General features: G+C 40.6%; 1 protein-coding gene and 1 long non-coding RNA gene across 4 annotated transcripts in view; one reads left to right on the forward strand and one right to left on the reverse strand.

Moving 5' to 3' along the window:
- Positions 1 to 3,071: 3,071 nt before the first annotated feature.
- Positions 3,072 to 4,134, reverse strand: LOC109493844. Its single transcript, XR_002148295.3, has 2 exons — positions 3,930 to 4,134; positions 3,072 to 3,497 (listed from the first exon to the last, which is right to left on the reverse strand). It is a non-coding gene; the product is annotated as an uncharacterized LOC109493844 (long non-coding RNA).
- A 198-nt stretch (positions 4,135 to 4,332) lies between these two features.
- The window catches only part of UBAP1 (ubiquitin associated protein 1), a 61,448-nt gene continuing 52,901 nt past the window's right edge, over positions 4,333 to 12,879 (forward strand). For 2 of the 3 annotated variants that reach the window (XM_006939220.5, XM_019816104.3), the window contains exon 1: positions 4,334 to 4,467. The gene's annotated coding sequence lies outside the window, so the exon portion shown is untranslated. Of the gene's footprint in view, positions 4,468 to 7,176; positions 7,220 to 12,879 lie in introns of all 3 variants that reach the window. The other variant, XM_006939221.5, reaches the window with a different exon arrangement.

Below are 12,879 nucleotides of genomic sequence, written 5' to 3' on the forward strand. Positions count from 1 at the left end.
TTCAACCATTTAATTAATTTATTTATTTGAGAGAGAGAGAGAGAGAGAGAGAGAGAGCAGGGGAGGGGCAGAGGGAGAGGGGCAGAGGAAGAGGGAGAAAGTCCCAAGCAGGTTCCAGGCTGTCAGCCCTGACTTGGGGCTCTATCCTATGAACTGTGAGATCATGACCTGAGCCAAAATTAAAAGTCAGGTGCTTAACTGACTGAGCCACCCAGGTGCCTCAAGATTTTAAGTAATTTATACACCTAACATGGGGCTTGAACTCACAACCCCAAGATCATGAGTTGCACGCTTTACTGATTAAGCCAGCCAGGTGCTCCAAGACTTGAGTCCTTAATTGATATCTTGAGCTTCTAGGGAGGGGCAAAGGGTTTCAACCTGACCCCCATGATTCTAAGGATTTATCCAGACTTTTCTCTTTAATTTCCCAGCAGAAAAGCTTCCAGTGACTTTATTTATAGCCTTAGAACTATTAAACCCAAGCCACGCCTCTTCGTACTTGCTCTCTCCAGCCTTATTTTCCTCTGCTCTCCTACATATACCCATACTGATTCTGAATTTTTGTGGAGCTTTCTTGAATCCATGCCTGTGCCTAAACTGCTTTGTTCTCATTGCTTTGGGCACCCTTCATTCTATCTATTCTTTAAGGTCTAGCTTAAATCCTTCAATTTTCCATATAGTTCTCCTTTGTTTCTCAAGTCTACTCAGATTCTCTCTCCTCTCTACTTCTGAGGTATGCAATGTACTGCCTTGGGAACTCCATAATTTTCTGCCAGATACTATCATTTTCTGTACACCTGTCTGATTCCTTCACTTGACCTCCTTAAGAGTATCTCTGCAGACACATGGTGTCTGGCATATCTGACTAAGTAAATTCTGGATGGCTAAAGATTAAGAGCTGGTTGTCTTTCCTGTTTCTGCTCTTAGACACCCCAGAAGCCTCATTTATGAAGTGAAGGAGAAAGAAAAGGAAAAGTGGAAGGAGTGCAAGCTGATGCCCCTTGGCCTGGAGTGCTGCTTCTAGACAGCGGGTGTGCTGGCACCATCTAGGTGCATTGGGAAGGAAAGACACAGGGCAGGGGGAGTGGAGGACTGGTATCTTATTCAATCTCTTCTGACCCCAAGAGAATTACCATCAGCATTCACACATGGAAATTGTCAAGTATGAGTCACTTCTAGGAAGGTGAAGTATTTGTTTCTCCAGGAAATGTCCTTACTTCATTTCCATTTCTTAAGAAGGGGTTGTGTCTGGGGCACCTTGATGACTCTGTCAGTTGAGTGTCCAACTCTTGATTTCAGCTCAGGTCTTGATCTCGGGGTCACGAATTCAAGCCCTACATTGGGTTCCACGCTGGGTGTGGAGCCTACTTTAAAAAAATAGAGTTGTGTCCATGGGGAACAGGCACAGAGCAGGCTGGCTCAGGAGTAGAACACTAATCAGTGTTTCTCAGGGATCAGAAACCTGATCCCTACTTAAAGCAAGAAGGGAGAGAAGGAAAAATTATTGGATCAGGAGCCCTAGGCTAGTAGGGAAATCTCAGGAAGTCCTTATCTGATAGGGGAGGCATGTCTCTGGTCTCAGGGAGTCCTACTGTAAGAGGCACAGGCCCAGACCTCCAAAGGTTCTTCCCTTCCTAATCCTCCATGACACCACAGTCTTTCTTTTCTTTTCTTAGACATTTAAATTTTTTTTAAAGTTTATTTATTTTGAGAGAGAGAAAGTATGAGAGAAAGCCTGCACAAATGGGAGAAGGCAAACAAAAGGAGACACAGAATCCTAAGCAGGCTCCATGCCATCAGCACAGAGCCCAATGGGGGGCTTGTACTCACTAACTGTGAGATCATGACCGGAGTCAAGATTAAGAGTCAGATGCTTAACTAACTAATTTAGCCACTCAGGCGCCCGGCACCATAGTCTTCTAATTCCTTTTCTACTCCTCTTGTCACTACTTTTCCAAATCCTCCCTGCTTCAGTGTTCCAAAGGGTCCTATCCTCAGAAATTTTAATTAATCTGATTTTCCATTCTTCTAGCCAAACCTGTAAGAATTTGAGGTCAAAAACCTTAAAGTCATCCTTGAGTCCTTTCATTTCCATCGTGCATCGAATCTGGGAGCAAATTCTTACTGCGCTACCTTCAAAATGTACCCAGAACCGAGCTATTTCTAATCAGTTTCACTACTACTACAACTGTACAGTCCTACTTAGGACTATCATTTCCTGCTTGGAATACTGCGATAATTTTAAAATGGTCTTTCTTCTTACACTCTTGCCCTTCTTTAGCTAATGCTCAGTGAGTAGAGTGATTCTGCTAAAAAGATCATTTCCCTTCTCTGCTCACAACTTTCCAATGGCTTTCAGCTCACTTAGAGTGAAAGCCAAAGTCCTTAAAATGACCTAAAGGACCCTGTGTGATTTAGTCCCTTGTTACCTCTCTGACTTCATCTCCTCTTTGCTTACTCCATTCCAGCTACACTGGGCTGCATACTGTTCCTAGAACATAGAAGGTGAGCTTCCACTTCAGGATCTCTTATTTGGTGTTCCCTTCAGTTGGCATTTTCTACTCCTAAATATCTGCAAATCTTTCACTTCCCTCTATTTTTAACTCAGATATCACCTTTCCCTGGCCATCCTTTATAAATTTCAACCTTGGATACCTTTTTATCTCCTTTCCTCTGCTTTATTTTTTCTTCTTAACACCTATCATCATTATTATTAGTCATTTTCCTCTCGAATATAAGCTCTGTGAGAGCAGGGATTTTTTGGGAAGGGGTCTCTTTTATACACTGCTCTATCCCCAGTGCATAGAACAGTGCCTGGTATACTGCAGGCAGTCAGGAAATGCTTGTTGAATTATGAGTGAAAAGTTTAATTGCTCAAGAAGTATCAGTATACTACACATATATACTCCTTGCCTCTTTTTAATTTCCAAGTTTACATTCCCTCCTGGACATCTCTCTGGAAAATTTGCCATCATCTTAATTTGGACAGCTGAACTCACTATTATCTCCTCTAGCACTTCAGTAAACCTTACTTTTTTTTTTTGTTTATGTTTAAAAAAGACCCCCAGAACTTGCTTTTTCTTATGATTTATTCTCCCATGATTTATTCTCCCTCCCATTCTCTACATGGGAGTGTTGTTGAGTTAATCCCTTCAATCTTGGTTCAGTTCATTCCCTGGTCTCCATCCCCGCTGTCTCTGCTTTACTTCAGGTGTGAATCTTTTACTCAGTGCAGAAGTCTGCCCTGTAGTCTGCAGTCCATTTTATTCACTGCTACCATTTAAATTCTCCTGATGAAGAGCTTTGTTCCAGTAGTCTTCCACAAGCCTTCTGTGGCTGCCCATTATTTGTTGAATTAAGTAGGCAAATAATCCAGAATCGACGATTTGCTCTTCTCTGCTTATTTTAACTTCCCCCTTCTGGAATGCCCACTTTCTTTCATTGTGAGTTAAAACTGCTGCACCCTTCAAAGTACAAACGGTATCTTCTCTGGAGCTCTGAAGAGAAAACAGGGCTCAAGAATTAGGTATGAGAGCACACACATTCTTTATGTACCCAGAAAGTGTAGAGATGTGAACCTTTTCTGATCCTCCAGCCAAAAGCCATTTTGTCCAGAGCAATTAACGCACCTGTTAGGCCATTATCACTCTCTGATTTTTCCTCGAGTTAACTGTGCTTCTATTTCTCTCACCAAAAAGGAACTTTCGGGAACAAAGATTCATCTCACGCAGTTATGAATCCTCCATGCACCGAATTTCAAGAGACATCCAATAAATGCACAAGGCAGTCAATATTTGGGATTGGATTACCTAGTTTAAATCGTTGAATGTCACAATTGGAGGAAGATTTAGAGGTCATCTTTCAACCCAATCTTTGTAAATGGGGAAAGTGAGGTCCGGAAAGGGTAGGACTTGTACCGGGTCACTGACCTGCGACCAGAAGCCAGACATTCTCATTCCCAAGTAGGTCTCATTGGTAAATCTTTGTGCGTCCCTTCACGATTCGAGGCTCTCAGATTCCCTCCTGGGCCGCTTCTCCAGCCTCTACGACTTAACCTCTGAATGACTCCCCCCACCTCCCTTTCCTTTCTCCCTTATGGGTCAGCAAGGTCCACTCGTTCCAATTGCAGCGGTCCAGGCAACTAGAGTTGTTTGGCAGAAGAGAGATTAGTTACGTCACCGTCGACTCCTCCCATTGGCCCAGGGAGGGTGGAGCGCGGCGCCTTGACGTCCGACGCCCAAAGGGGCGGAGTGGTGAGGGGAAGGAGGAGGGAAGTAGGACTTCAACATGGCGGCTGTGGTACTGGCAGTGGCTACGGTGACGGCCTGGCCCCGGGCGGGCAGAGTTGGAGGTGGTGGCGTTCGCTCTCCCTAGAGGCCGTCAGGAGCTCAGCGGGGACCGAGCCTGGGAGGCCGGCCGGCGCCAGCACCTTTCGGCTTCTGGGACGGCGGCGGCAGCGGCGTTCAGGTGAGGGGGGCCTCCCGCTGGGAGAAGGGGAGAGGGGCGGAGTTGGGGGAGGGGACCGGTACCGGGAGACGGATGGGGGAGGGCTCCTTGGGAAGAGGTTGGAGGCCGAGCCGGAAGAAAGGAGCTATAGCTGAGGAGTGGGAGGGAGAAGGGGCTAGAAATTGGTGACTTGGGAGGGTTCTGGGAGAAAGGTCGGAGTGAGGGGACCCGAGTTGAAGGGGCGGAAGGCAGATGGGATGCGGAAAATGAGTTCGGATTAAGGGAACTAATACCTTACTGAAAGGCAGGCGCAGTAGATGTCTATCTGGCTGGAGTAAGAGCTCTGTGGGAATTAGAGGATGTCGGGGAGGAGGATCCAGGTTTTAGTAAAGAAGGTGAGTGATCTGGAGTTGAGGGTGAGCTGGGGAAGTGAGATGCAGATTTACTTCTCCCTGAGCCGTTGAGATTAGGGAGAAAGGGAGGAAACCAGAGCCTGGGTGAAGGGCCTTTGGGGATATCTTTGACATTGTCTGGTCTTCCCCAGTATATTTGTCTTGCCTCTTTTGTTTATTTCTTGGGTGGAGACTTACCTGTATAGTCCACCTGGGCCTGAGAAACAGTCCCAAATCTTTCCTGTGGAACATCAAGTTATACTTCATTTATTTGATCTCTATCAGGGATCTGTGACTTTGGATTGTCTCCACACGTACTTGTTTCCAGACTGGTCTTTTAAAAGTATGGCTGGGCATGAAAATGCATTTTATATTAAACTGAAGTGAAAATTTGAGAGTTTTAAAATAACATGCAGTGTTAGAAAACCAGATTGGGCAATTTAGTTGACTATTAAATACTTTCTGTTCTAACCCCACTTACTAGTGTTTTCTCTCTTTCCTCAGTTATAATTATTAGCATTTGAGAAATTGGATAGACATGATGGATGTTTCTCTTTGGAATTTTGTCATATTTGATGGTGGGAAAAACAGGGTACTTAGTCTTTAGTGATAGCTAGTTCTTTCTTGTTACTGTCCCAAACTAGTTAAACTGAAAGTTTATGTATTGTGTTATAACAAAAAATGTGAAGTGTTCAAAGTCTAAAAGAATTACATTCTCTGCATTAGACTATAAACTGGAATTTTAGAAATTAAATTTTTATTTCTAATCCATTCTATTTAGCTTTTCTGTTATTCATTTAACATTTAATGCGTGCTCTGTGTTGCATTAAGAGTCATTCTCATTATGGAAATGGGAAAATTAATGTTTCTCTAATGATCATCTCTATCACTGCACAACAAATAACTTACTTGCTATGGCCTCATTGGAAGAAAAGGGTTACTTTAGAAATAAAGACAGTGGAAGAAAATTAAAGTTTGTGGATGTAAGAAGTTTCTGAATTTTTCTTTGGTTTAGAATTTGACTCATGACCTCATCATGACATTTTGTGTGTATCTGAAAGATTTTATTATTTACATTATTTTTATTGACATAAAAAAATCCTTTTTAAAAGTAGTATCTACGCAAATGTGGGGCTTGAACTCAAAACCCTGAGATCAAGAGTCTCATGCTCTACCGACTGAGCCAACCAGGTGCCCCTGAAAGATTTGATTTAAAAAAAATTTTTTTTAAAGTTTAATAGAGTGAGCGAGGTGGGGTGGGGCAGGGGGCGGGCAGAGAGAGGGAGAATTCCAAGCAGGCTCTGCATTTTCAGTGCAGAGCCCAACAGGCTTGAACTCATGAACCATGAGATCATGACATAAGTCAAAACCAAGAGTTGGACGCTCAACTGACTGAGCCACCCAAGCACCCCTGAAAGATTTTATTTTTTATTTTGGTTTTGAAGGAGACAGTATCCTGAAGTGATAATATTAGGTCTGTAGACAGTCATCACTGGTTATTCATATTTCTCAGATTGGCAAGTGTTAAGTTTATTTTGTGCATCTTTTCTTTTACATCTTGAATGTGTTAAGGTGTTTAAAATGATGATTCCTGAAATTTAATTCAGTGACTAAAATCCTCTTGAGTATTTTCAGCATTACAAATGTATTTTCATTATCCCACAGTGTAGATGGCCTGTATTATAAATTTCCCTGATCTCTAATTAAATTGAATAGTTTGAGTTTTTTTTTTTTTTTATTTTAAAGTAAGCTCTATGCTCAAGGTGGGGCTTGAACTTGAACTCGTGACCTTGAGATCTAGAGTTGCGTGCCCTACTGACTGAGTCACTGAGGTGTTGCTGTTTTGAGATTTTCTTTTTTTTTTTAATTTTTTTTTCAACGTTTATTTATTTTTGGAACAGAGAGAGACAGAGCATGAACGGGGGAGGGACAGAGAGAGGGAGACACAGAATCGGAAACAGGCTCCAGGCTCTGAGCCATCAGCCCAGAGCCTGACGCGGGGCTCGAACTCACGGACCGCGAGATCGTGACCTGGCTGAAGTCGGATGCTTAACCGACTGCGCCACCCAGGCGCCCCAAGATTTTCTTTTTTTAAGTTTATTTATTTTGAGAGAAAGTGTGAGTGGGGGAGGAACAGAGAGAGAGGAGAGAGCCAGAATCCCAAGCAGGCTGTGGGCTTTCAGTGTGGAGCCCAGTGTGGGGCTTGACAAACCCATGAACTGGGAGATCATGACCTGAGCTGAAGTCAGATGCTTTAACCAATTGCCACCCTTCTGCCCCTCCTGTTTTGAGATTTTTAACATGTAGATTATTTTAACTGTAAACTTTTTTCCCACAGGAAACCCAAAAAATCCCAATACCATCAATTCATCATTGATCAGGTAATTTTTCTTTAGACAGGCTTTTTCAGGAAATGTAAAAAGTGGTATGTAGTACCTTAAATATTAAATAGCTTTTATTTAGAATCAAAAACTTGAATTAAATCTTAGAAATCAGATGAGTTTATATTTTGACATAACTTGGGAATCCCTGCTTCTATATCATGAAGATAAGTGAAAATCTATTTTTTCCATAATCTAATAAAGGAAAGAGCCTTTCAGTTAAAGGAAGACGTAGGCAGGTATTCCTCTTCTAACCGGTAGTGCACAATTTTGTAATATTGGAAATGATTTGAATTAAGAGTAATATTTTCCTATCAGTTGAGAGTTGTAATTTTAGGTTTTAAAATTTTTAGGTGAGATTAGCAAGATTTATAAAGGGAAGTGTGCAAACACTGGGCCTGTGCTAATGAGGTAGGCATTGTTAAACACTTCACATAATCTCTTAATCTTTGCAATTTGCAATAATCTCTAATCTTTGATTAGGTAGGCAGTTTGTGATACACGTACTTTTTAGGTGTTGAGGAAATTGAGGATCAGTGAAGTTGAGTAATTTAAGGTTACAGCTATAAAATGGTAGAGTCTGGATTTGGACTCAGATTTGTTCAACTTCAATGCCCAAACTACATCTGCTACACTTTCATCCCTCTTAGGCAGTCACAGGGCCATTTCATTTCCTATAAAGTAAATTTAAAGTATAGCCACTATTTTTATTTATTTATTCATTCATTCATTCATTCATTCTTTAAAAAAATTTTTTTAAATGTTTATTTTTGAGAGAGAGACAGAGGATGAGCGGGGGAGGGGCAGAGAGAGTGAGACAAAGAACTCAAAGCTATTTAAAACTACTTGTTCTCTTTGTAGTATAGTGTAACTGGAATGATAAATAGTTCATTAAAATTTTAGTCATTAAGATGTCATTAGTACTTGAGGAGGAAATGAATACCTGAATATTTTGTACTTAACGAAATAAACTGGATAAACCGGGTAAGAGGCTAAGTTTTCTTATTTCTATTGTTGTGTCAGGTTGGATTCAGTTCATTAAGGGCCAAAATTTGTATCTGGCAGTAGTCCGCATGTGTTCTCATAATTCTGGATTGGTCATTATCAGTTGCTTAATTGCTTACCAAACACTTTTAATGTTTGAGTCACTGAGTTGGCTCATGGTATTTGTGCATCTTGTGGTTACTGAGTCAAGAGCCAGCAGTATGTGTTTTGGTTTCCTCACTTCCTCCACAACACTTGATATTGTCAGACTTTTAAATTTTTTTCTAATCTGGTGGGTTTGAAATGGTATCTGTTTGGTTTTTATTACGTTTCCTTAAGTTGAACCTCCTTTCATATATTCATACATTATTTGTGCTTCTTTCATGAAGTGTGTGTTCAAGTTCTTTGCCAATTTCTTGTTTCTCTTTTTCTGATTGACTTTTAAGACTTCTTTATATATGTAATTTTGTATACTAATTATTTGCTAACTACGGGCTACAAATAATCTGTTTTCAATTTGTGAGTTTTCATCTCTTTATAGTCTTGGTATTAGAAAAGTTCATAATTTTAATGAATTGAAATTTTCAGCTTTTTATGGTTTGTGCTTTTTAAATCATATTTAGGAAACCCTTCTCTGCCAGACATGCTATATGTTTGTAATTTTTATTTTTTATTTTTTTATTTTAAGTAATCTCTATCCCAGCACGGGGCTCAAACTCATGACCCCTAGATCAAGAATTACATGTTCTACAGCCTGAGCCAGTCAGGCGCCCTAGTGCCTGAAGTATTTTAAAGCAAATCTCAAACTTTCCTGTAAATACATTGTTACGAATCTTTGTTAAGGCTTTCTTTTAAAAACATAACCATCATGCTATTATCACATTGAACAATTAGTAATTCCTTAATATAATGTCATCTATATTCAGATTTCTCTTATTGTGTTAAAAATGTCACTTTACAGGCAGTTTGTTCCATTCACAGTTTAGATAAGGTCTGTATTTATCACTTATTTGGCTTTCATGTCTAAGGGTTTTTTATTATATGATAATTATCCCCTTTTCATATGATTGATTCATTGGAGAAACCAGGCCATTTGTCCTGTAGGTATCCTATGTACATTCTCGTGTTTCTTTTCACTTGCTCCTCTATTTTTTGTAAACTAATAGAAGCTTGATTTAATTCATGTTTTTTATTTTTATTTATTTATTTAAACAATTCTTTTGTTAAAAAAAATTTTTTTTAAATGTTTGTTTATTTTTGAGAGACAGAGCATGAGTAGGGGAGGAGCAGAGAGAGAGGGAGACACAGAATCCAAAGCCGGCTCCAGGCTCTGAACTGTCAGCACAGAGGCTGATGCAGGGCTCGAGCCCACAAACTGTGAGATCATGACCTGAGCCGAAGTTGGATGCTTAACCGACTGAGCCACCCAGGTGCCCCTTTATTTTTATTTTTTGACAGTAAGGGGAACAGCACATAGGTGGTGCTCTGTACTTTCGTTTACATCACACAAGGAGGTATATAATGAATGGTTGTCCCACTTTTAGTGATTTTAGTGGTTTAGTTGTTAGTTGTTCAGATGGTGTCAGTGTGATCCTTATATTATAAAATTCCCTATAAATCTTTACTTAATAGTTTAGAATTCACTGATGATACTTGAATCAGTTATTTAATTAGAAGTTTTGAAATTGTATCATCGTGCTATTTCTGTCATATTTATGTTTTTGAAGTATTGTTCTTTTCTAAAGAGCTTTCCCTTAGTAGCAGGCTTATGCTGAAGTTTAGTTCCTATCGAAAAGGGTGGATGAGCACACTTACCATGATGAGCACTGAGTAATGTATTGAATTGTTGAGTCACTGTATTGTACACCTGAAACTGATATAGCACTATGTTAACCATACTGGAATTAAAATAAAAGCAATAAAAAGAAAAAAATAAAAAGGACAAATGCTTTGTTCTTTTAATTACCAATTTCAGAGTAAAGAGTTAGTATAACAGGGGTGCCTGGGTGGCTCAGTTGGTTAAACCTCTGACTTTGGCTCAGGTCATGATCTTGCAGTCTGTGAGTTCCAGCCCCACGTCGGTCTCTGTGCTGACAGCTGTGAGCCTGGAGCCTGCTTTGGATTCTGTCTCTCTCTCTCTCTCTGCCCCTCCCTCATTCATGCTCTGTCTCTCTCTCTCTCTCTCTCTCTCTCTCTCTCTCTCAAAAATAAACATTAAAAAAAAAATTAAAAAAAAAGATTATAACAGTAGTCTCTTACGGTAGGTTATTTTTGGGGTTTTCAATTTTTTTTGACTGTTGGTTTTCTAAGGATCTTTTCTTTGATTATTATAAACTTGGGGATTTATACCATGTGTTTGAAATAGTTATAGTCATTCTTTTTTTTTTTCTTAAGATTTTGTTTTTAAGTAATTAAAAAAAAAAGATTTTAAGTAATCTCTATACCTGGTGTGGGATTTGAACCCACAACCCTGAGATCCAGGAGTTGGATATTCTACCTGTAGCCATTTTGATGTACAAGTTGTTTCATCTTTGATCAACCCTAACCATTTCAGGTTGGTAGCTTTTTCATATGAACTGTAATTTTTTTTTAAAGTTTTATTTATATAAGTAATCTCTACACCCAACATGGGGCTTGAACTCACGACCCCAGGCGCTTCTGCCTGAACCAACCAGGTGCCCCATGAACTATCAATCTTTGAAAGATAGAGGTGCCTGGTGGCTCTGTCGTTTGGGCGTCCAACTTCGGCTCAGGTCATGGTCTCATGGTTCGTGGGTTCGAGCTAAGGGCTTGACTCTGTGTCAGACTCTGGGCTGACAGGTCAGAGCTTGCAGCCTGCTTTGGATTCTGTGTCTCCCTCTCTCTCTCTCTGCCCCTTCCCCACTCGTGTTCGGTCTCTCTCTCAAAAATAAATAAACGTTAAAATATTTGAAAGATGGGGCGCCTGGGTGGCTCAGTTAGTTAAGCGGCCGACTTCGGCTCAGGTCACGATCTCGCGGTCCGTGAGTTTGAACCCCGCGTCGGGCTCTGTGCTGACAGTTCGGAGCCTGGAGCCTGTTTCAGATTCTGTGTCTCCCTCTCTCTGACCCTCCCCCATTCATGCTCTGTCTCTCTCTGTCTCAAAAATAAATAAACGTTAAAAAAAAAAAAATTTGAAAGATGTCTTTCATACACGACAGATGACCCAGGTTAATCTTACAAATTCTTCCTGTACATGTGAAAATAACCATTTCTCTAAGAATTAATGCAGAAATGATATTGAGAACTCAAAATGTAGATGCTAGGGATGCTCAACTATAGTGTCTTTTTGCTTCTACATTTTTATTTATTTTGAAGTTAAAAAACTTTATTTTTTTAAGTAGGCTCCACACACTTGAATTTGCAACCCTGAGATCAGGAGTCACATGCTGTACCGACAGAGCCATCCAGGCACCCCTACAGACATTTTTAAAATAACAAGTTTAGGGGCACCTGGGTGGTTCATTTGGTTGAGTGTCTCTTGATTTTGCTCAGGTCATGATCCCAGGGTTGAGCCCATATCCGGCTCCGTGCTGAGTGTGGAGCCTGCTTAAGATTCTGTCTCTCTGTCTCTCTGTCCCTCTCTCTCTCCCCTGCTCCCCTCTCCCCATCTCTGCCTCTCCCCCCCACCCCCACCCCCACTCTCCCTCGAATCCGTGAACTGTGAGATGGTGACCTGAGCCAAAGTTGGATGCTTACCCGACTGAACCACTCAGGTGCCCCGTGAGTTCTCTTTATGATGAGGTTGTAAATACCAATCTAATTTCTTTAATAGGTATAGGGCTATTTTTGTTTCTTTCTTCTGTAGTGATCTTTGGCAGTTTGTGGTTTTTATGAAATTGGTTCATTTCAGCCAGATTGCCAGACTTGGCATAAAATTGTTTTGATATGGTATTCTGTTTTAATCTTTGTAAATGTGTATGGTCTCTTTCATTCTTGATAGCAGTAGTTTTCTTTTTTTTTCTTTTTTCTTTTTTTTTCTGATAAGCCTTGCCCAGGGGGTTTATCAATTTAATTAACCTTTGTAAAGAATCACCTTTAGGTTTTAGTTTTCTCTTTGTTTTTCTTAGTTTTATTTTAATATTTTTAAGGTTTACCCATTTATTTTTGAGAGAGTGCTTTTGCATTTCAGGGGAGCAGGGCAGAGAGAGAGGGGGACAGTGAATCTGAAGCAGACTCTGCATTGACAACAGAGACCTTCGTGCTGGCCTTGAATTCAGAAACCACGAGATCATGACCTGAGCCAAAGTCGGACGCTTAACCAACTGAGCCACTAAGCCTTATTTTATTTTATTTTTCTTTGAAAGAGAGAGAGGGGGAATGTGTGAGTGGGGCAAAGGGGGAGAGAGAGAGAGAGAAGAGAGCCTTAAGCAGGCTCTGCATTCAGCACGGAGTCTGACTCGGGGCTTGATCCCACAACCCTGGGATCATGGCCTGAGCTGAAATCAAGAGTCGGTCATTCAACTGATGCAGCCACCAAGTGCGCTTCTGTTATTTAGAAATGAATTGGTGCTTTCTTTTTTATTTATTTTTTATTTAAAAAAAAATTTTTTTTTTATTAACGTTTATTTATTTTTGAGACAGAGAGAGACAGAGCATGAATGGGGGAGGGTCAGAGAGAGGGAGACACAGAATCTGAAACAGGCTTCAGGCTCCGA

The sequence above is a fragment of the Felis catus genome, chromosome D4, assembly GCF_018350175.1.
Source record: "Felis catus isolate Fca126 chromosome D4, F.catus_Fca126_mat1.0, whole genome shotgun sequence".
Lineage (NCBI taxonomy): Eukaryota > Metazoa > Chordata > Mammalia > Carnivora > Felidae > Felis > Felis catus.